The 24,204-nt window shown below is 39.1% G+C and overlaps 1 protein-coding gene across 16 annotated transcripts in view; it reads left to right on the top strand.

Annotated features, from left to right (window-relative positions):
- The window catches only part of FHIP1A (FHF complex subunit HOOK interacting protein 1A), a 223,811-nt gene that overhangs the window by 68,544 nt on the left and 131,063 nt on the right, over nt 1-24,204 (top strand). For 2 of the 16 annotated variants that reach the window (XM_089912376.1, XM_089912367.1), the window contains exon 3: nt 16,248-16,319. The exons of 12 other annotated variants lie outside the window; for them this stretch is intronic. The gene's annotated coding sequence lies outside the window, so the exon portion shown is untranslated. Of the gene's footprint in view, nt 1-113; nt 245-16,247; nt 16,320-24,204 lie in introns of all 16 variants that reach the window. 2 more of the 16 variants (XM_089912377.1, XM_089912368.1) reach the window with 1 other exon arrangement.

Raw genomic sequence — 24,204 nt, 5'->3', positions numbered from 1 at the left:
ATACATTGTTTTATATAGGATCTTAGGGATAAAAATAAGAGGTCTAGAAAATACCAAATATCAACCATCTGCTTGTAAGCCCGACTCTGTTCTACTCCCCCTGTGCCCTCCAGGTGTGTCCTGCTTTCCCACGCCAGGCAAGGCTGCCCAGCTGCTCAGGTCAGCTCACCTGACCCATGGCGCTAGGAGTGTCAGCTTCTGTGGCTCTCTGGACCAGGGATCCTTCTAAGCGGTGATGTTGAAGGTAGAAGAGGCAAGGCAATTTGAATAAACAGTTACTCACATTTTTCCTTATAGTGACTTGGGTCTGAGTCTATGAGAGAGATGCTGTTGAACGACACCCCGCTGAAGAAGAAAGTTTGCCTTTTGGACACATATGTACCCCCTAATGGGAACCAATGAGGCAGCTGCCCTTGTGATCTGCAGACTATTAGATGAAGCTAGTGTTGTCCCTTTTCTTTTCTCTAACCTTTAAGGGTTTTTCGTGCACCAAACTGGTATTTAGGTCCTCTCTTGCCTTAGCAGCAAAAGACTAGACAGAGATAATCACTTATTACCTGTGCATGGTAAGGGCCCAAGAATATTTGTTGAATAAATGGATGACTTTGCCAGTCTCAACAGACGTGGCTTGTATTTGCTGATAACCCCAAGTGAAGACAGGCATTGTCAATGAGGCTATTAAAGCATTAAGCTGAGAGTGGGAATATTAATGCAGGTGTAACGTGGTCCAGTTGCCTGGCCTGAGCGGGTAATTGGACTTTTGCCACAGCACATACATTTGTGCAGTCCTTTGTGATCCTTCCTCTTTTCCACCATGAGAGCTGATTCTTTTGAGGCTCATGTCTGTGTCATCACCATCCAGTAATATTCATTAAGCTCCTACAAGCTGAGTACTGCTGGCTTCATCCCTTTTAATGAGCGTGAACATTTAAGTTGAAGGATAGGCTTTTATGTGACACTGCTTTGTCCTGGAAGGGCTAATCTGTGAGTACATATGATTTTGGCACGTTGTTTCCTCAGTTCAGTAAGCTAATTAGATTAATCACATATTTTTGTTGGCAAGCTCTGGCTGCCACTTTAAAACAAGGGATAAATCAGCCTGTCTTTGTGCTGGGAGATGTTATCAGACTTGGGCTCTTTGTCAGTATTAGCCATTAGTGGGCTCTTTATCTTGATTTTCTAAATAGCCACTTCCTTTACACAAAAGATGTTATGCTCTATGATTTCTTGCTAATCACTTTTGTCACTTACTGCAATACACCTTTTCAGTCAGCGTTGCTTGCATAGAGTACAGTGTTGTGTGGTGCTTTTTATCGTGCTACTGTTGGTTAGGTTTTTTTTTTTAATGCTTTACAAATATGTAAGTAAATGCACTAAACATTTTACAAAACTTATAGAAATCAAAATAAAAGGAAACATTTCTTGTCCAGCCCTCAGTGGCTTGTGAGATATGATGTTTCTCTCTTTTTTTGCTTCCAGTATTGTGTTTCTGAGTTCTCTTAATTTTCCCTTCAAAGCGTTGTTTTGATTTGCCAGCTCTACTGTCTCTCTGTGCTGTCACCTGGCCCAGTCCCTCACCAGCGCACCACTGCTTTGTCTATAACTGCTCTCTCTCTGTCAACAGCCTCCTTGTGCTTCATTCCCTGTTTATCTGCCACACTAATTTCCTTACATCCCTCTTTTGTCCTGTAACCACTTTGCTCAGAAATCTTTCTCCCAGTTGCCCAATGCAATGGAGCTTGACTCCCTGTCTGGCTTCATTTTCCGGTTGCACGCCCTCTGTTGATGGTAGTTCCTGTGATCTTTCGAAGTAGTCATCTGTCTGCCCGAGGTAAGCTTGTTTACTGCTCCCTACAGGACGGTGCCATGGTTAAGAGCATGGGCACTGGGGTCAGATTAGCTTGGGATCAGGTACTGGTTCAGCCACTTGCCTTGGGCCATTAACCTCTCTGTGCCTCAGATTTCTTATCTATAAATTGGGCATAGTGATGGTCCTTCCTACCTAGAAGTGCAAAGTGTGAGTTGTGTGTGTGTCTGATACATAGTTAGAATTCACCAAAAGGGTGAACTACTAATGTATTATGCTCATGTAGTCTAAAATGTCCTTTTAATAATTATGCTAGTACTTATATAATGCTTACTATGTGTCAGGCACTGTCCTAAAGCCCTTACTTATGTGAATTTGTTTAATCCTCACAAGAACTCTTTGAAGTAAGAACTGATACCAGTCCCATCTTATAGATGAGAAAACTGAGGCTGAGAGAGTTTGAGTGACTTGCTTAAACTCGCACAATTGGTAAGTGGCAGGGCTAGGATTTGAACCTGGGAAATCTAGCTCTAGAATCAGTGCTCTTAAGCACTATTCTATAAACCTAAATTCTACTTGTGAACCCCCTCCAGGAATCTCTTCGGCTGCACAGCTTGTAGTGACGCCTCTCTCTCTGAATTCCTAATGCATGTATCCAGCAGAATAAGCTCATAATTGCTTAAATCCTCATTGTTTTATATTTTTCAGTCCTGTATATGTACGAAAAATTCCTTTGATTACAAAGTTATTACATGCTGAAATGGAGAATCTGGACTATGGAAACATCAAAGAAGGAAATAAAATACACCTGGAGATAACTACTATTCACATGTTATCTGTCCTTATAAATAGTGTTATTTATAAATATTATACATATACACATGACAGAATTGGACGTAAATACAGATTATATAGAATTACAGTCATGCCATGTATGTAATTTTTGTATCCCACTTTTCTTTCTTCACATTATAGTGTAAGCATTTGCCTGTGTCATTAAATTTTATTCTAAGTCAACATTTTAATGAGTTCAGATAACTTAATTGTTGAGTTAACTTGTCTATGGTGGACATATTGTTTACTTCCAATCTTTATTATTTATTTATCTTTTATCTTTTGTTAGCACTTTTATGAATTCATCAGTTTTCCATTAGAGTTCTGAAAATGCTTATTCATTCAGCTCAGCAGTATAGTCAGTTACCAGAAACCTGTACTTGTCAGAGTCTTTTCCATGAATTCCTTGAAGATGAAACCCTTCTATAGGAACATTTTTGTGAAAGCATCAAAGTACACCCAGAACTGTCTGTAAATGACAAAAGACTTAAAAATGACCACGGGTAAAGATTTGATGAAAGTTCATAGTAATGCAATTGACAAGGAAATTTAGTTATTTCTGAGATATACATTTTAAAGATATACATTTTAATAACTAGAATTATGACTTATAACATTATGCCAGAACATATAAGATTTTTAGAAATTTCATGTAATGTCTGAAACATTTATATTAACATATTTCCATACAAATAACCCAAAGAAAGTTTAGTATTAGTTGTTTCTTTTTTTGTTTGTTTGTTTTTATATACTGCCGGTTCTTATTAGTCATCAGTTTTATACACATCAGTGTATACATGTCAATCCCAATCGCCCAATTCATCACACCACCATCCCCACCCCACCGTGGTTTTCCCCCCTTGGTGTCCATACGTTTGTTCTCTACATCTGTGTCTCAACTTCTGCCCTGCAAACCAGTTCATCTTTACCATTTTTCTAGGTTCCACATACATGTGTTAATATACGATATTTGTTTTTCTCTTTCTGACTTACTTCACTCTGTATGACAGTCTTTAGATCCATCCACGTCTCAACAAATGACTCAATTTCGTTCCTTTTTACAGCTGAGTCATATTCCATTGTATATATGTACCACAACTTCTTTATCCATTCATCTGTTGATGTGCACTTAGGTTGCTTCCTGACCTGGCTATTGTAAATAGTGCTGCTATGAACATTGAGGTGCATGTGTCTTTTTGAATTATGTTTTTTTCTGGGTATATGCCCAGTAGTGGGCTTGCTGGATCATATGGTAATTCTAATTTTAGTTTTTGTTTTTTGTTTGTTTGTTTGTTTTGCGGTACGTGGGCCTCTCACTGCTGTGGCCTCCCCCGCCGCAGAGCACAGGCTCCGGACACGCAGGCCCAGCGGCCAGGGCTCACGGGCCCAGCTGCTCCGTGGCATGTGGGATCCTCCCGGACCGGGGCATGAACCCGTGTCCCCTGCATCGGCAGGCGGACCCTCAACCACTGCGCCACCAGGGAAGCCCCTATTTTTAGTTTTTTAAGGAACCTCCATACTGTTCTCCATAGTGGCTGTATCAACGTTCCTACCAACAGTACAAGAGGGTTCACTTTTCTCCACACCCTCTCCAGCATTTGCTGTTTGTAGATTTTCTGATGATGCCCATTCTAAATGGTGTGAGGTGATACCTCACTCTTTTTTTTGATTTGCATTTCTCTAATAGTGATGTTGAGCAGCTTTTCATGTGCTTCTTGGCCATCTGTATGTCTTCTTTGTACTTCCAATTTTTAAATGACTAAAACATTTCTACAATTAGATGGGTCATAGGTCATGGCTTTTTTAAAAAATTAATTTATTTATTTACTTTTGGCTGCATTGGGTTTTCATTAGGTTGTGTGGGCTTCTCATTGCAGTGGCTTCTCTTGTTTCAGAGCACGGGCTCTAGGCTCAAGGGCTTTAGTAGTTGTGGCTCTCAGGCTCTAGAGCACAGGCTCAGTTGTAGCACACGGGCTTAGTTGCTCCCCGGCATGTGGGATCTTCCCGGATCAGGACTCGAATCCGTGTTGCCCGCATTGGCAGGTGGATTCTTAACCACTGTGCCACCTGGGAAGCCCGGTCATGGCTTTAAAAAAAAGATTTCTGGTCTGTATGCAAAATTACCTTTTCAAGATTGCACCCATTTATTACTTCCACTGTAATAACATAGTGTTTTATTGAAACTCCACGTGTTTCACTGTCCTTGTTGACTACTTGTTCACTGTTCTTATTACCAATAATGTTTTGATTAGTTATTGCTCATGTGATAGATGCTCTAGGGCAAGGGTTATGGTTCAAGTTGCAGTGAACACAAAGCACTCTTAGTAACAATCACATGGTGTTCCATGAATATCTACTTGGTTTTTCAGTAGGGATGTGATGGGCTTTGTAGAACTCCAGGATTTAGGAACTGGAGGACACTGTCCATTTAATATAGCCCCGTGTTTTGAAGATAAAGAAAGTGAGACACAGAGAGGTCAAGTAACCTAAGTTCTTAAAACTGGTTAGGAGCAGAAGGAGTATTAGATTTCTGGTTTTCAAACTCATTGATTTTTCACTGTGTCACACAGTTTTTCATTTACCTCAATTATTCATCGAACATCCCTCCATCTGGCTTCCCTGACATGGCTGACCAAATTAGGGAGTAGTGCTTGTGACCATAGAACAGAGTAATCAATGCTTGCCACTCTTTGGGAGTAAGGTAAAGGATTCTGATTAACCTCTCAGGCAGTCCAGCTTTGTCACCATTTAATTCCTCCTTTCCCCACTTAGAGCTTCTCAGGTGCCAATGTTTAACTCAGATAAAATGGGAGGAATGTGAAGATAGGGACCTGAAATGTGGCCTCTCCCTGACAGACAGAGGCCTCAGACTCCATGAGGTTGTTTAGAGTGCTTTGTGCCTGGAAACAGGTTTCCTTAAGGGTTATGGGCTGTGTGGTAGTTGCAATGTCTGGCTGCGTGGCCTTTCTCTTCTTCCATGGTGTGGAGAAAAGCTACGGTGCGGAGCTAACCCACAGAAGCTGGCTCAGCCTGACCGCACCTTGCCTTGGAAAACGGTCCTGGGAGCCTTCATCTTAATGCAGCTTTTGTTCTGCAGGTTCGGCAGTGTGGAAGTCCTCACTGCCCTCACTCTTTTTGCATTTATCTTAAGAGCACTTGGTTTCCCAGGAAGGTCTGGGTAGTGTGTATTACTGTCTCTGTATATCGATATAGCGGGATGAAAAGTAAATGCAATGAAGTTTTGCAGTTCAAATCTTTTTTTTTATTTGATATTGTGATGATTAAGCTATAAAAAGGTTAGCAGCTTCAGGGCTGGAAACACATGTTAAATACTTTATTGCCAATAAGATTGACTAAAATTACCAAGGCAAAATGTTTTCTTTCGTAGAAATTCTCAGAATAACCTCCCTTTATCACCCTGTCCTTAACAAAGAACAAAGGATGTTATCAACACATTACAAGAATTATCTTGATAGATTCTAATTTTCCCATAAAAGTAATCAAAAAAGAAACCTGCTTTGAAAGCCTCTCGCCTCTGGGGAAAGGTCTTAATGCTATTTGATGTGCTTTTGGATGAGAAGCTCAGAAAAGGAACTTTTAAAAGATGACCATGTCCTGTTTATGTTTTAGAAATATGTTATTTTTTTTAAACATCATGGAAGTGACAGTAAAAGTGGGCTTAAATTTTTGGCACAATCCACCTTCCTCCCTTTTACTTGTTAATTCACTTACTCATTAGTTAATTCACTCAACAAAGATTTCTTACAGGCCTACTGTGTGACATGTACCATGTAAGGCATTGGGGATATAGCAATGAACAAAATGTAGACTTTGCTTTCACGGAATTTATAAGCGCCTTGTGGGCAGAAAGTCAAGTCTTTCTGAGAAGACTTATTAGTAGTGAAGCCATGTAAGCCGAGACCCGAGGAGTGAGAGGAAATCTGAAGATGGTGCCTACTATGGATAGATCTGGAGGTGCCTTGGGAAGGTGAAGCTACATGTATAATATGTTGAAGAAGGGGGCTGTGGAAATATTCAGGTTTAATTACAGAGTCTTCATCTCAGAAGCAAAAACCGTTTGCTATTATTTTTAGAACTTAAACATTGTTTCTCCACTGTGACCAGGCCTCATTAGCGGGGTTGGGGGGGTGGCGGGGGGTCTGGGGGAGATTTGAAGGCTTGGGTTACAATCGCAAAGACATTCTTTTTAGTCCCCTCTGCATCCGCTCTGGCAGCTCCAGCTCCTCTGTGCCTTGCCAGTTGTTCCTGTAGTTTGAAAACTGCGTGGAGATTCTTTCCTCTAGGTTGGCAGTTCTGATTAGATGGATTATTCTGACTCAGAAACCAGGCGAAAATAATCATGACATGCTTTTGTGCAGTGGTGCCATAGATTGTCTATATCTTGTCCCCTGGAGTGTTGTCATAAGGGACTGAAGGCCATTGGATGCATCGTACATTGTGTGAGAAGTGGCAGAAGTACCTGCAGACCCAGTGCTGGAAACGTATTAGAAAGAAGGGCTGCTGAAACAGGATGCACTTCTCTACTTTTGTGTGAAAATAGCCCGTTGGAGAAAAACCGCCCGTTGGAGCAGAGTGTGGACTCACAGAAAGAAAAGCTAAAGTTCAAGGTCACCTAGTCAATGTTCTTTGAACTTTCTTAGACACTTTTTTTTTCCTCCCAACAAAATCTTCTATGGAAATCTAGAATATAAATCTGATAAAAGCAATGAATTGACACCTTAGAGAGTTTTAATATTCATTATTTTTAAATGCCTGAAGCAATGCTTTTCCCTAAAGCTCTTGGGTTCTGACAGGCACAGCCTGAAAAAGAGCTAATAGTAATAGCTCACTTTTATTAGTGTTTGCAATGAGAGACACTGTGCTGAGCCCTGCTTGCAGTTTCACATCTAATCTCTCCCACAGCCCTGTGAGGTAGCCACGGTGTTGATCATCTCTGTATTACAGATGAGGCTTTAGGTTTAGAGAGGCTTAATCTCCTGCCCAAGGGTCACATGGCTAGTAAGCGATGGGAGTTGGATTTGAACCCAGGTGTCCGTGACTGACCAGCCAAAGCCCTTAATCGTTGATCTAGTGGGACATTGGCACTGAACGGCACAATATGTGGTCATGACCTTACTGAGATCACATTTGTGGTCAGTGCCAGCACTGGGATTGGGACCCAGGAATTCTGACCCCTGGTCCAGTGGTCTTTGTGTGTATCATAGTGACAACTGCTCTGGAAACATCAGAGTGATAGTTAATAGATGAACTAGTTTCTTGGAAACACAGTTCCCTTAAAACAAAATATAGTTAATAGGACACACGTCCTTCTTTTCATGTAGCTTAAGAATAGTTTTTTTTAAAAAAGGGAGATGAACATGTGTTAAAGTAGAAGGGGAAGAAATCTCTCCTTCTCTCTCCTCCCTTGCTCTTTTTACTTTAATTAGACAACTTGAAAAATCTTTCAAAAGGGTTTATTTTTGAAATGAAAAAGTTAGTAGCTAGGTTAATTTCTTTTTCTTATTCTTCAGGCTGTTGGTATGTGTGTATGTGTATATGTATGTATGTCTTTAAAATTACCTAGATTACCTACCACCTAACATAAGGGATAAATGTTTTTAAAATGGTAATCTAAGCACTTAGAGTAAAAGCCACTTTTTGTGTTAATTCTTAATATTGGTTTGGGAATCATTTAGAACTATAAAAGGCTGAATATTGGAAAATGTTGATTTAAATAACCGAAGCAGCCTTGGTATTGTTTCTGTTAGTTTACCTATCAAAAGTGATGTCCGTTTTCTGTTTGAAGGCTTGTAACATTTTGAAGAATCTTTATTTTGTAAAAATCTTTTTGTCCAAGTGTCTCTGTTGTAGTTGACTGATGGTGGTGGTGGGCACCGCAGGTCCTCCTGGGACGCAGTCTCGGAGACGGAGGGGTGTGTTGGGGTGTGCTCTTGGAATCTACACCCTGGGGAGAGAAGGAGGCAGCTCTGGGCAGAGAGAGGGGTGGCAGAAGGGAGGGTGCTGTGAAGTCTCCACAAAGGCCTGGGCTCACCCTACAGAGCTGTACTGATTTGGGAGCAAGGGAGTTGCACCCTCTCTTAGTCCAGGCATGGATGTAGGCTGCCTTCAAGGGGAGGGTTTAATCTTGGCAAAGTGGCTGTCTTCAGCAGAGGACGATTTCTGGAGAGGGCTGACAGCCAGCGGCCCTCCTAGCAGCTGGGAGAACACATCTCTCCATCCTGGAGAGACTGGTGGATGTCACAGCATCCAGTACAGTGCCGTTAACTCTTCAAATTCAGTAAAAGGGTAGGGGAAGCTGGAGAGAAGCTCATCAGATAATCTTTGTGTGATGAATATGGTTTTAAGGTAGATGGGTAGTTGTACAAGATGTAATCTGTTAGCAAATCCAGTTTTCCCTTCTCTGTGTGTGTGTGTGTGTAAGAAAGTTTGATACATAAGCCTATAAAAACAGAACCACTTTAAAAATACAATTTACTTAATTCATGATGTGATTTATTCTAGTATTAAATCCCCAATCTGGCTAAGTCACAGCTCCTTAAAGTGCTCACAGAGGAATGTGCTTTGTATTATGATTGTCCGAGGGAGAGGCTGGGACCATGCTGCATGGGGAAGGTGAGCGCAGTCTACAGAAGTTTTATAAAACCAGGAGCCAAATTGCAGAGTCTAATCCACAGGGGGGATTTCATGTAAGGATTAATGACCTGAATTTTCATTGAAAATATTGCATGGTTTTATATTTCATAAACAATTATGGAAAAACACATGCAGCTACATTTTAATTTGCTAATTTAAATTGTATACAAAAAGTTACCATAGATATCCAACTGAATTTATGAGCCGTTCCTTGCAATATTGATCAATATATACCATGTGAAAAGGAAAACACAAAACGTATTTGGAATCAGCATTTTGGGTAATGCATCTTTCAATAGCTGTTAACATATCCTCTCTCTTAGAACTAAAGTGATGAATCTGGATATATTAAATGGCTCACGTTTAGTGGTTTTTCTTTCTTTTTACTGGTAGGATAATCGGTTTTGTTAATCTTTCTAACAGGCATTAGAATTACTAACCAGTGGGACTTTGTTTGCCTAGCTAGACCTTGTGTAAGCAGGGAAATGTCACAGCATCTCCAGTGACTGAAACCCCAAGTTTTCTGGACTCTTAGATACACTGCAGTGGTAGCCATGACTAGCTGACCAGTGGTTTCAGCTTCTTCAAGCCATCGTTTTGCCTCGTCCCAAACTTTTAACCTCCCTAAAGGTTGGATTTGTGATAGGTGCAAGTTCCATGACACTGTTCTGTGGACGTTATGGTAAAACAAATAAGCAAATGGAGATATTTCATTAGGGGCTGGAATGCAGGGAATCACATCATATTTTTAAAATCCACACACTTTCTCATTTGCTTAGGTGACTTCCTTCCTCGTGTCACCTCAGATATATCCCTATACTATCATGATATCAGCGAAGGAGCCCATCCTTGGTGAAGCCCTTCCTCATTCCCTCTCCTGAGCACCACTGCAAGTGGACTCGTCCTCTCTCCCATCCAGTCTTCCCAACCCTCCTGACTCTGCCTCTCGTTAATGTCACTGTTCACTTTTCTCTAAGCTTCAGTTTCTTCATCTGTAAAAGATGAGTATGACAGTCCCTACCTCAGGGGGTGGTGGTGAGAATTAAATAGTTTAATGTGGTGCCCGGCACAGAGTAAGTGCCCAGTAGATGGCACCCCTTGCCACTGGTGGCTATTACCGTTACTTGCCAAGACAAACATCACCCCACAGTGAGCTTATTCCCTGAGGCCTGGGACTGGATCTTATTCACATGCCCTACACTGCACATCTTGGGCAGTGGATGAATACTTCTTGAATCACCCGTGAATAACATCAGATGCCATCTCTACCCTCAAGGAGACCAGAGTCGGGTTCTGAAATAACTGCAACACGAAGCAGAAACTACATCACCATAGGGAGATATAATTAAACTAAGAGGTTTAGAGCAGTAAGATGTGAATAGGACAGGTTTAAGGCAGGTGCTTAGTAGGTGTTCAGCATAATGTTTTTGATCCTGGCAACCAAAGGTTTTGGGATGCTGAAAGTTTTTGCTAGATTATACTGGGCATGTTATATTTCTGCTCTGAATTCTACCCCTCAGTTTTTAATGACAGCTTGTTCTTTGAACTGTACATGTGACAGGGATGGACAGAGTGCTTTTTTTTTAAGCCCAAGCAGGTGGAATTAGATCTGAGGGCATCTGTTCAATGCATCCAGGTCTTTTTGACACTTTTGCAACCATTTACTATGTGTATCTGTCATTGTTTACGCTGGGTGTGCTGTTATGCTGGGCATATGCTAATTTCATATGCTTGGTTGTAGTTAGTGTGTAGGTAATTTGAACATTTTGCTTTTTTAAAAAAATTTTCATTATGTAGTTATTCTATTTAATGGCTTTGAAAGGATTCTTTCTCCAGAGAGAGAGCCAAACTAGAATTAATTATTTTTAATCACATTTTTTGGCGCTGGCATGTTCTGTCTTCCCCCACCTCAGTCATATCAGCTAGATTTAGGAGAGAAATCACAGGGGGGCTCTCTTTAGACAGTTACTTGTTTGATTCTCCCAGCGGTTCAGGTTCTTTGATCTTCTACCAGCGTAGCTCCTCTGATCTTTTATTCTGTGAGGTGTTTGTTTCTGTATGATGGATGTTTCACTGACCCACGTAAATGGAAGAAAATTTTCTCCAGCCTTTAAATGTATTGCTTTCCTTGTTCTTTCAAAAAACACACTTTTCTTAAGTGTAAGAACATTTTAGAGATGTTTGGCATCAAATCAACGGAATTGTGGCCTTTAATGGAATCTGAAGCACTGACAGGTGGTTTGATTGGTGAGAATCCATTTTTCTTTCTTTCCCCTTGCCCTTACTCCTGTCACACAGGAAGGAAACACCCCTCCTCCTTCTCCTCTTACTTCTTTGAAACAAGAGTATCTGATTTCATTGAATTTTGGACTTTGGTTCTTATTGTCACTTTCCTTTTTCCCTTGAAGGAGAGGAAAAACTCTGAACTTTGTACAGAGTAAATTAAATTATGAGGAAAATAGTCTGGAGTTAAACAAGATGAACTGAGCTTTTGGAACTGAATCTAAGCATTGCCATGATGTCGTAGATAGTCTAACCATGACTCACAAGCATATTAGTCATTTTGATACACCGTTGATTTGACTAATTACCCTGAAGGCTGGCTGGCAGGCAGACTGAATTGCTCAAGTCAGCTAGTAATTTTGATCAAATCAACGAGTAATTATAGTTTTGTGCCGGCAACAAATATAGAATCCTGATTGTGTTAGACCAAAGAAGATGTTATTGTGATATAATCATATACAGTGTATTTAATTCTAGCATTAGAGCGGTCCTTTACCATTTTTCTGGCATCAGGGCTTAAGTTCTCAGAACACTTGATAGAAAAATGTTGTGGAAACTTTTTAGAGAGACTGATTTTATTCTCTCAATAATCACTACATAAACATGGGGAAGATTCTCTGGTGCTAAGGTAAATACATATATTCTAAATGTGCTTTAATAATAATAAGCCTATTTTTATAAGCCCTCAGAACTAAATATGGTCAGATTTAAACCTCAAAATTCTCACAGAAAGAACCTAGACATGAGCAATTCGTATGGCAGAGCCAGAAGTTAGTGCTACTAATTTCCCTATCAGTTCATTAGAGGAATACTAATATTTACGTGACCAGGTCCACCTGAAACCGAAATCCTCACATCTGTCTGGCTTCCATTGGATCATCATCCTTTAGCCTTGCTTTTGAGAGATCTTTCTCCAGAGTATGATGTTGCTTACCGAATGGCCAGTTGGCAATGTTTGTATGCTATATTTATGGGTGTAAATCTAAAATATTTTAGAAACCTGTGTTTCTTAATGGAAAAAAAAACCTGTCTTTAATTTACTTGCGTTGTCTCCTAGATGGTTTACCTATATTAGATTCCTTTTCTGTGAAAACAGGAAATATAATTTACCTGGAAGTTAGTGCAGATTTGCTGTGTAATTAATGTTTGTGAAGCTCCTCCAGGGTAGTTATTCTGAAGAAGGCACCAGTGTTGTGTGGTAACTTCATCTACTGTATATATCCTTGACCCTCCTCCCCCCCCCAAAAAAAAATCAGAAATAGAAAGAGAGGACAGTAATTTAAAAGGTTTGGATACTTCTGAGTTTATTCTTGGGGAACTGTAGCTGTGTATACCTGCTGGTTCCTTGCTTGGTCCCAGTTTCTACCTGCCTCTCATGGTGTGAGTTATCACACTGAGCCAAAAGTAATTCTTACAGTCGAAGGTACACATTATTGTTTGTACAACCCGACCCCAAATGCCTGCTGCTTTGTTGGATACTCAACTATTTCTCCAATTTAATGAGAAAAAGTATGTTGATTTCCAACAAGCACCTTGCTAAGGGGTGTTCAGGAGTAATTTTGGGTATTTTTATGTCTTGCTTTATATACTGACATTAGAACCTAATCTCCAGATAGGTTCTATTCCAATAGTATAGAGTCAGATTATCAATTTTTGGTAATCCTGCAGGGCATAGAATGGGAGTGAATTATTATGCGTATATATTAATATTATATAACATTATTCTTGCAAAAAAAAGGAACTGACCAAATTTCCTCTTTTGCTTTCATACCCTCTTCACAACTTCTTTGATTTTAAGTGGTTAATTAGCTCTAAAGTGCAGGATGCTTTTCAGGGGAAAGTAGGAACCCTTGTCTACTCTCCTTGCTCCAAGTTTTCTACCGGAAGCACCAACTCTAGGGAGAAATAGTGCCAAATGCAGAATTTACCTGAAGGAAAACTCATTTTAAAACACTGCCTTCAATTTTCTTTTCTTGCTTTTGCTTTCTCTTTCTTTCCTCTCCATACAAAATACATGGATACCCCCATGTTAATTTAGTGGAGAAGAGTTTTAATTAAAGAAGTATAGATAGCCTGAAACCATTCAAGTCTGTGCCAGTCACTCTAGAGGCAAGTGTATGTAAATTGAAGCAGAGTGTGGCAGAGTTGCGATCTACTCAGTTGCTTCTGGAGGCCTATAGATAAATTAATGCCTCCCTCTCCATGAAGACAGCCTCTTTGCAAGTCTGCTCACGAGACTGGCAGCCATCCAGTCAATAAGCCACCCTTGTTGCAACAGAGGAACTGCTTAATATAAGGCGTTGCAGTTTTTACTTGTATTTCTTGGAAAGGCATCCCAGTAAGCCGAAATGCTGGACCTCCAAGCAGAAATTAGAGCCTTCATTACCCTCTGTTAATTGCAAATGACACATGGCTTTTCTATTGTGGAGTCTCTCAAAAGGTAGCAACTAATGATTAGCATTTACACCTGTGTGCAGTGCTAGATATGTGTGTGTGCGTGCACACGCACATTGCCCACACATGGACATGTGCGAAACTCCGTGCATGAGAGGGAGAGAGAGGTGAAGCAGTGCCTCATTCAGGGGTAACCGGTCTCTTACCGGGTTCTATTTCAGTATTCCACAAAATGATGCTTGTGGCAACATGAGGCTTCAGAACAGTGAGATCTGCCGTTAATGAGTACAACATTTTTAAAGAGAAAGAGAAAGTTTAAGCAACTTATTTACAGGTGCATAATGATCTTTGATTTTCAGGGCAAATGATAGTTTGAAAGGCTTTGTATAAGTAGAAAGAAATCCTATAAAAAAGCCAAATAATTTTAAAAGGTTGTAGTGAATAGTGGTGACACTGCTCAAGTGTAACTACAGCAAATTGCAGTGCTGAAGGTTTCTTGGGTATGAGAAATCTTCATAGTGAGCTATATTTACTTTGACTGATTTTGTTTTTCTTAAAAAGAGGTTCTCAAAAATTATTGAGAAACTTGCAGACCCCTGGAAAGGGGCTCGTGGAACCCTAGGGTTCCTCTGACTACTTTTGGAGTATTATTGCACAATAATAATTAAAATAAGCATTTAAGAAAATAGTGGTCCTTAAAAATAAGAATTCTTACGCTGAGTTCTTTACGCTTCCGTAACAGGTCATTTTCATCCATGTTTATTCCGCTGGAAGTTAACAATTTATATGCTACAAATCGAGTTGGGTTTCCTTTGTGTGTTTTCTGTTTAAAACTTTTCAGATATTTTGTGGTCATTGTAATTGATTCAAATAGCATAGTACATTAATGTACTCTTTTATCCCTACTCATATCCACCAGGCTATATAATCATTGTGCAGGCTTCTTTCTTTCCCAGAGAGTTGGAGACTTCAAGTTCACTGTAATTGCTACACTTAAGCTGGACTTAGGTACTTTCCTTTTGTTCGGATGTTCTTTTGCTTTTATTTTGTTAATTAGAAAATGTTTTCACTAAGTAGTACATAATCATGGTACCAAATTCAAAAAGTGAAGAAGGGCACGCAGTGCAAGTCTCCCTCCCTCCCTGTCCCAGCCATCCAGTGTCCCTGTGTTGAGGCAGCCACCTCAGAGTCCTTGGGTATCTTCACAGAGAAGGGATATGCATTTACCAGCATATACAGTAACACATGCCTTTTTTTTTTCTTACACAGATGATGGCATAATATACTTGCTGTTCTGTACATATCCTGGTAGCCTTTCCATATCAGTACATTCAGAGCTGCAACCTTTATGAAAAAAATTAAAACAATTTTAAAATTGAACTATACTTGATGTTCAACATTATATAAGTTACAGGTGTACAATATAGTGATCCACAATTTTAAAAGGTTATATTCCACTTATAGTTATTATAAAATATTGGCTATATTCCCCATGTTGTACAATATATCTTTGTAGCTTATTTTATACTTAATAGTTTATACCTCTTAATCCCCTACCCCATATTGCACTCTCCTACCCCCTGCCTTGATTCCCTCTCCCTACTGGCAATGAAATTAGGCCAGTTTGTTCTCTATATCTGTGAGTCTGCTTCTTTTTTGTTACATTCATTAGTTTGCTGTATTTTTTTTTAGATTCCACACGTAAGTGATATAATACAGTATTAAGCTTTCTCTATCTGACTTATTTCATTCAGCATAATACCTTCCAAGTCCATCCATGTTGCTGCAAATGGCAAAATTTCATTCTTTTTAATGGCTGAGTAGTATTCCATTGTATATACATACCACATCTTCTTTATCCATTCACATGTTGATGGACACTTAAGTTGCTTCCCTACTTTGGCAGTTTTTTAGTTGTTGAGTTGTATGAGCTGTTTATATATTTTGGATATTAACCTCTTATCAGTCATAACATTTCCACATGTTTTCTCTCATTCAGTAGGTTGTCTTTTCGTTTTGTTGCTGGTTTTCTTTGCTGTGCAAAAGCTTTTAAGCTTAATTAGGTCCCATTTGTTTATTTTTGCTTTTATTTCCTTTGCTTTAGGAGACAGATCCCCCAAAATATTGCTATGGTTTATGTCAAAGAGTGTTCTGCCTCTGTTTTCCTGTAGGAGTTTTGTGGTTTACAGTTTTACATTTAGGTCTATAATCCACTTTGAGTTTATTTTTGTATATGGTATTAGAGAATGTTCTAATTTCATCCTTTTACATGTAGCTGTCCAGTGTTCCCAGCACCACTTATTGAAGAGACTGTATTCTTGCCTACTGTGTCGTAGATTAATTGACCGTAAGTGCGTGGGTTTATTTCTGGGCTTTCTATCCTGTTTCATTGATCTATGTGTCTGTTTTTGTGCCAGTACACATACTGTTTTGATTATTGTAGTTTTGTAGTATAGTTTTGAATTCAGGGAGTGTGATTCCTCCAGCTCCATTCTTCTTTCTCAAGATTGTTTTGGCTATTTGGGATCTTTTGTATTTACACAAAAATTGTAAAATTATTTGTTCTAGTTCTGTGAAAAATGCTGCCAGTATTTTGATAGGGATTGCATTGAATCTGTAGATTGCCTTAAGTACTATGGTCAATTTTTTGAATTTTTTTAAATTAATTTTTTTATACAACAGGTTCTTATTAGTTATCCATTGTATACATATTAGTGTATATATGTCAATCCCAATATCCCAATTCATCACACCACCACCACCCCCGAGCCCCCCACCACATTCCCCCGTTGGTGTCCATACATTTGCTCTCTACATCTGTGTCTCAATTTCTGCCCTGCAAACCAGTTCATCTGTACCATTTTTCTAGGTTCCACATATATGCGTTAATATACAATATTTGTTTTTCTCTTTCTGACTTACTTCACTCTGTATGACAGTCTCTAGATTCATCCACGTCTCTGCAAATGACCAAATTTCTTTCCTTTTTATGGCGAGTAATATTCCACTGCATATAGGTACCACATCTTCTTTATCCATTCGTCTGTTGATGGGCATTTAGGTTGCTTCCATGACCTGGCTTTTGTAACTAGTGCTGCAGTGAACATTGGGGTGCATGTGTCTTTTTGAATTATGTTTTTTTCTGGGTATATGCCCAGTAGTGGGATTGCTGGGTCATATGGTAATTTTATTTTTAGTTTTTTAAGGAACCTCCATACTGATCTCCATAGTGTCTGTATCAATTTACATTCCCACCAACAGTGCAAGAGGGTTCGCTTTTCTCCGCACCCTCTCCAGCATTTCTTGTTTGCAGATTTTCTGATGATGCCCATCTGAACTGGTGTGAGGTGATACCTCCTTGTAGTTTTGATTTGCATTTCTCTAATAATTAGTGATGTTGAGCAGCATTTCATGTTCTTCTTGGCCCTCTGTATGTCTTCTTGGGAGAAATATCTATTTCGGTCTTCTGCCCATTTTTTAATTGGGTTGTTTGTTCTTTTAATATTGAGCTGCATAAGCTGTTTATATATTTTGGAGACTAATCCTTTGTCCGTTGATTCATTTGCAAATATTTTCTCCCATTCTGAGGGATGTCTTTTTGTCTTGTAGTTTTCTTTGCTTTGCAAAAGCTTTTAAGTTTCAGTAGGTCCCATTTGTTTATTTTTGTTTTTATTTCTTTTACTCTAGGAGGTGGGTCAAAAAAGATCTTTCTGTGATTTATGTCAAAGAGTGTTCTTCCTATGTTTTACTCTAAGAGTTTTATAGTGTCTGGTCTTACATTTAGGTCTCGAATCCATTTTGAGTTTATTTTTGTGTATGGTGTTAGGGAGTATTCTAATTTCATTCTTTTACATGTAGGTGTCCAGTTTCCCAGCAACACTTATTGAAGAGGCTGTCTTTTCTCCATAGTATATCCTTGCCTCCTTTGTCATAGATAAGTTGACCATAGGTGCATGGGTTTATCTCTGGGCTTTCTATCCTGTTCCATTGATCTATATCTCTGTTTTTGTGCCAGTACCATATTGTGTTGATTACTGTAGCTTTGTAGTATAGTCTGAAGTAAGGAGTCTGTTTCCTCCAGCTCCATTTTTTTCCCTCAACACTGCTTTGGCTATTCGGGGTCTTTTGTTCTCCATACAAATTTTAAGATATTTTGTTCTAGTTCTGTAAAGAAATGCCATTGGTAATTTGGTAGGGATTGCATTGAATCTGTAGATTCCTTTGGGTAGTAGAGTCATTTTCACAATATTGATTCTTCCAATCCAAGAATATGGTATATCTCTCCATCTGTTTGTATCATCTTTAATTTCTTTCCTCAGTGTCTTATCGTTTTCTGCATACAGGTCTTTTGTCTCCCTAAGTAGATTTATTCCTAGGTATTTTATTATTTTTGTTGCAATGGTAAATGGGAGTGTTTCCTTAATTTCTCTTTCAGATTTTCATCATTAGTGTATAGGAATGCAAGAGATTTCTGTGAATTAATTTTGTATTCTGTAACTTTACCAAATTCATTGATTAGGTCTAGTAGTTTCTGGTGGCATCTTTAGGATTCTCTATGTATTGTGTCATGTCATCTGCAAACAGTGACAGTTTTACTTCTTCTTTTCCAATTTGGATTCCTTTTATTCCTTTTTCTTCTCTGATTGCCGTGGCTAGGACTTCCAAAATGATGTTGAATAACAGTGGTGAGAGTGGACATCCTTGTCTCGTTCCTGATCTGAGAGGAAAGACTTTCAGTTTTTCACCATTGAGAATGATGTTTGCTGTGGGTTTGTCATATGTGGCCTTCATTATGTTGAGGAAGGTTCCCTCTATGCCCACTTTCCGGAGAGTTTTTATCATAAATGGGTGTTGAATTTTGTCAGAAGCATCTATTAAGATGATCATATGGATCATATGGTTCTTCTTCTTCAGTTTGTTAATATGGTGTATCACATTGATTGATTTGCATATATTGAGGAATCCTTGCATCCCTGGGATAAATCCCACTTGATCATGATGTATGATCCTTTTATGTGTTGTTCGATTCTGTTTGCTAGTATTTTGTGGAGGATTTTTACATCTATATTCATCAGTGATATTAGTCTGTAATTTTATTTTTTTGTAGTATCTTTGTCTGGTTTTGGTACCTGGGTGATGGTGGCCTCGTCGAATGAGTTTGGAAGTGTTCCTTCCTCTGCAATTTTTTGGAAGAGTTTGAGAAGGATGGGTCTTAGCTTTTCTCTAAATGTTTGATAGAATTCACCTGTGAAGCCATCTGGTCCTGGACTTTTGTTTGTTGGAAGATTTTTAATCACAGTTTCAATGTCATTACTTGTGATTGGTCTGTTCATATTTTCTGTTTCTTCCTTGTTCTGTCTTGGGAGGTTATATCTTTCTAAGAATTTGTCCATTTCTTCCAGGTTGTTCATTTTATTGGCATAGAGTTGCTTGTAGTAGTCTCTTAGGATGCTTTGTCTGTTGTAACTTCTCCTTTTTCATTTCTAATTTTATTGATTTGAGTCCTCTCCCTCTTTTTCTTGATGAGTCTGGCTAATGGTTTATCAATTTTGTTTATCAAAGAACCAGCTTTTAGTTTTATTTATCTTTGCTATTGTTTTCTTTGTTTCATTTATTTCTGCTCTGATCTTTATGATTTCTTTCCTTCTGCTAACTTTAGGTTTTGTTTTTTCTTCTTTCTCTAGTTCCTTTAGGTGTAAGGTTAGATTGTTTATTTGAGGTTTTTCTTGTTTTTTGAGGTGGGCTTGTATTGCTATAAACTTCCCTCTTAGAATGCTTTTGCTGCATCCCGTAGGTTTTGGATTGTCATGTTTTCATTGTCATTTGTCTCTAGGTATTTTTTGATTTCCTCTTTGATTTCTTCACTGATCTCTTGGTTATTTAGTAACGTATTGTTTAGCCTCCATATGTTTGTGTTTTTTACGGTTTTTTCCCTGTAATTGATTTCTAATCTCATAGCGTTGTGGTCCGAAAAGATGCTTGATATGATTTCAATTTTCTTAAATTTACTGAGGCTTGATTTGTGACTCACGATGTGATCTATGCTGGAGAATGTGCCGTGAGCACTTGAGAAGAAAGTGTAATCTGCTCTTTTTGGATGGAATGTCCTATAGATATCAATTATTGTATCTGGTCTATTGTGTCAGTTAAAGCTTCTGATTCCTTATTTATTTTCATTTTGTATGATCTGTCCATTGATATAAGTGAGGTGTTAACGTCCCCCACTATTATTGTGTTACTGTCAATTTCCTCTTTTAGAGCTGTTAGCAGTTGCCTTACATACTGAGGTGCTCCTATGTTGGATGCGTATATATTTATAATTATTATATATTCTTCTTGGATTGATTCCTTGATCATTATGTAGTGTCGTTCCTTGTCTCTTGTAACATTGTTTATTTTAAAGTCTATTTTACCTTATATGAGTATTGCTACTCCAGCTTTCTTTTGATTTCTATTTGCATGGAATATCTTTTTCTATCCCCTCACTTTCAGTCTGTATGTGTCCCTAGGTCTGAAGTGGGTCTCTTGTAGACAGCATATACATGGGTCTTGTTTTTGTATCCATTCAGCGAGCCTGTGTCTTTTGGTTGGGGCATTTGATCCATTCATGTTTAAGGTAATTATCGATATGTATGTTCCTATGACCATTTTCTTAAGTGTTTTGGGTTTGTTTTTGTAGGTCCTTTTCTTCTCTTGTGTTTCCCACTTAGAGAAGTTCCTCTAGCATTTGTTGTAGAGCTGGTTTGGTGGTGCTGAATTCTCTTAGCTTTTGCTTGTCTGTAAAGGTTTTGATTTCTCCATCAAATCTGAATGAGATCCTTGCTGGGTAGAGTAATCTTGGTTGTAGGTTCTTCCCTTTCATCACTTTAAATATGTCATGCCACTCCCTTCTGGCTTATAGAGTTTCTGCTGAGAAATCAGCTGTTAACCTTATGGGAGTTCCCTTGTACATTGTCTGTCGTTTTTCCCTTGCTGCTTTCAATAATATTTCTTTGTCCTTAATTTTTGCCAAGTTGATTACTATGTGTCTCGGTGTGTTTCTCCTTGGGTTTATCCTGTATGGGACTCTCTGCACTTCCTGGACTTTGGTGGCTATTTCCTTTCCCATGTTAAGGAAGTTTTCGACTATAATCTCTTCAGATATTTTCTTGGGTCCTTTCCCTCTCTCTTCTCCTTCTGGGACCCCTATCATGTGAATGTTGTTACGTTTAATGTTGTTGTTACATTTAATGTTGTTGTTACATTTAATGTTGTCCCAGAGATCTTCACTATCATTATTTTGAATGATTTTGAATTCTTTTTCTGGAAGGTTGCCTATCTCCACTTTATTTAGTTGTTTTTCTGGGGTTTTATCTTGTTCCTTCATCTGGTACATAGTCATCTGCCTTTTCATCTTGTCTGTCTTTCTGTGAATGTGGTTTTTGTTCCACAGGCTGCAGGATTGTAGTTCTTCTTGCTTCTGCTATCTGCCCTCTGGTGGATGAGGCTACCTAAGAGGCTTGTGTAAGTTTCCTGATGGGAGGGACTAGTGTTGGGTAGAGCTGGCTGTTGCTCTGGTGGGCAGAGCTCAGTAAAACTTTAATCCGCTTGCCTGCTGATGGGTGGGGCTCGGTTCCCTCCCTGTTGGTTGTTTGGCCTGAGGTGATTCAACCCTGGAGCCTACCCAGACTCTTTGATGGCACTAATGGTGGACTCTCGGAGGGCTTACGCCAAGGAGTACTTTGCAGAATTTACGCTGCCAGTGTCCTTTTCCTCATGGTGAGACACAGCCAGCCCCTGCCTCCGCAGGAGACCCTCCAACACTAGCAGGTCACTGCTCCTTCCCCTGGGTCCAATGCACACACTACTTTGTGCTGCCCTCTAAGAGTGGAGCCTCTGTTTCCCCCAGTCCTGTCGAAGTCTTCCCATCAAATCTCGCTAGCCTTCAAAGTCTGATTCTCTAGGAATTCCGCCTCCCATTGCTGGGCCCCCAGGTTAGGAAGCCTGACGTGGGGCTCAGAATGTTCACTCCAGTGGGTGGACTTCTGTGGTATAAGTGTTCTCTGGTTTGTGAGTCACTCACCCAGCAGTTATGGGATTTGATTTTATTGTGATTGAGCCCCTCCTACCGTCTCACTGTGACTTCTCCTTTGCTTTTGGATGTGGGGTATCTTTTTGGTGAGTTCCAGCGTCTTCCTATAGATGATGGTTCAGCAGTTAGTTGTGATTCTGGTGCTCTCGCAAGAAGGAGTGAGCACACATCCTTCTACTCCGCCATCTTTTTTTTTTTTTTTTTTGCAGTGTGCAGCCCTCTTACTGCTGTGGCCTCTCCCGTTGCGGAGCACAGGCTCCAGACGTGCAGGCTCAGCGGTCATGGCTCACGGGCCCAGCCGCTCCATGGCATGTGAGATCTTCCCGGACCGGGGCATGAACCCATGTCCCCTGCATCGGCCTGCGGACTCTCAACCACTGGGCCACCAGGGAAGCCCTACTCTGCCATCTTGAACCAATCTGACTATGGTCATTTTAACAGTATTAATTCTTCCAATCCAAGAACATGATATATCTTTCCATCTATTAGTGCTGTCTTCAGCTTATTTCATTAGTGTCTTATAGTTTTCTGTATACAGGTCTTATACCTCCTTAGGTAGGTTTATTATTAGGTATTTTACTCTTTTTGATGCAATGGTAAATGGGATTGTTTCCTTAGTTTTTCTGATATTTCATTGTTATCGTATATAAATGCAACAGAATTCTGTATATTAATTTTGTATTCTGAAACTTTACCAAATTGATGAGCTCTAATAGTTTTCTGGTGGCATCTTTAGGATTTTCTGGTTATAGTATCATGTCATATGCAAACAGGGACAGTTTGCATATGACATGCTTCCTTTCCAATTTGGATTCCTTTTATTTCTTTTTCTTCCCTGATTGCTATGGCTAGGATTTCCAAAACTGTGTTGCATAAAAGTGGTGAGTTTGGGCATCCTTGTCTTACTCCTGATCTTAGAGGAAATGCTTTCAGCTTTCATCATTGAGTAAGATGTTACCTATGGGTTTGTCATATATGGCTTTTATTATGTTGAGGAATGTTCCCTCTAAGCCCACTTTCTGGAGAGTTTTTATCATAAATGGATTTTAAATTTTGTCAAAAGCTTTTTTTGAATCTGTTTAGATGATCGTATGGTTTTTATTCTTTAATTTGTTAATGTATCATGTTGATTGATTTGCAGATATTGAAAAATCCTTGCATCCCTAGGATAAATCCCACTTAGTCATGGTGTATGATCCTCTTACTGTATTGTTGGATTTGGTGTGGTAATATTTTGCTGAGGATTTTTGCATCTGTGTTCATCAATGATATTAACCTGTAATCCTTTTTGTGTATGTGATTCTTTGCCTGTTTTTGGTATCAGGGTGGTACCGCATAGAATGAGTTCAGAAGTGTTCCTCTGCAATTTTTTGGATGAGTTTCAGAAGGATAGGTGTTAACTCTTCTCTAAATGTTTGGTGGAATTCACCTGTAAAGCCATCTGGTCCTGGACTTTTGTTTGTTGGGAGTTTTTAAATGACTGATTCAGTTTCATTACTGTAAATTAGTCTGTTCATATTTTTCTTCCTTCCTGTTTCAGTCTTGGGAGATTGTACGTTTCTAAGAATTTGGCCGTTTGTTCTAGGTTATCCATTTCATTGGCTTATAGTTGCTTGTAGTAGTCTCTTATGAACCTTTGTATTTCTGCAGTGTCAGTTGTAATTTCTCCTTTTTCATTTCTAATTTTATTGATTTGAGTTCTCTCCCTTTTTTTCTTGATGATTCTGGCTGAAGGTTTATCAATTTTGTTTATCTTCTCAAAGAACCAACTTTTAGTTTTATTGATCTTTGCTATGTTTTCTTTGTTTCTATTTCATTTATTTTTGCTCTGATCTTTATGATTTTTTCACTCTACTAACTTTGGAATTTGTTCTTTTTTATCAAGTCCTGTTAGGTGTAAGCTTAGGTTGTTTGAGATTTTTCTTGTTTCCTGAGGTAAGCTTGTATCACTGTAAACTTCCCTCTTAGAACTGCTTTTGCTATGTCCCAAAAGTTTTAGATTGTTGTGTTTTCATTTTAATTTGCCTCTAGGTATTTTTTGATTTCCTCTTTGAGTTCTTCAGTGATTTATTCGTTGTTTAGTAGCATATTGTTTAGCCTTCATGTGTTTATGTTTTTTGCAGTATTTTTCTTGTAGTTCATTTCTAGTCTCTTAGTGTTC

The sequence above is a fragment of the Delphinapterus leucas genome, chromosome 5 (assembly GCF_059928025.1).
Source record: "Delphinapterus leucas isolate spDelLeu-1000000601 "Yukka" chromosome 5, BTC_Dleu_Yukka2, whole genome shotgun sequence".
Lineage (NCBI taxonomy): Eukaryota > Metazoa > Chordata > Mammalia > Artiodactyla > Monodontidae > Delphinapterus > Delphinapterus leucas.
Note: the sequence above shows the minus strand (reverse complement) of the source record. Positions and strands in the feature narration are given on the sequence as shown.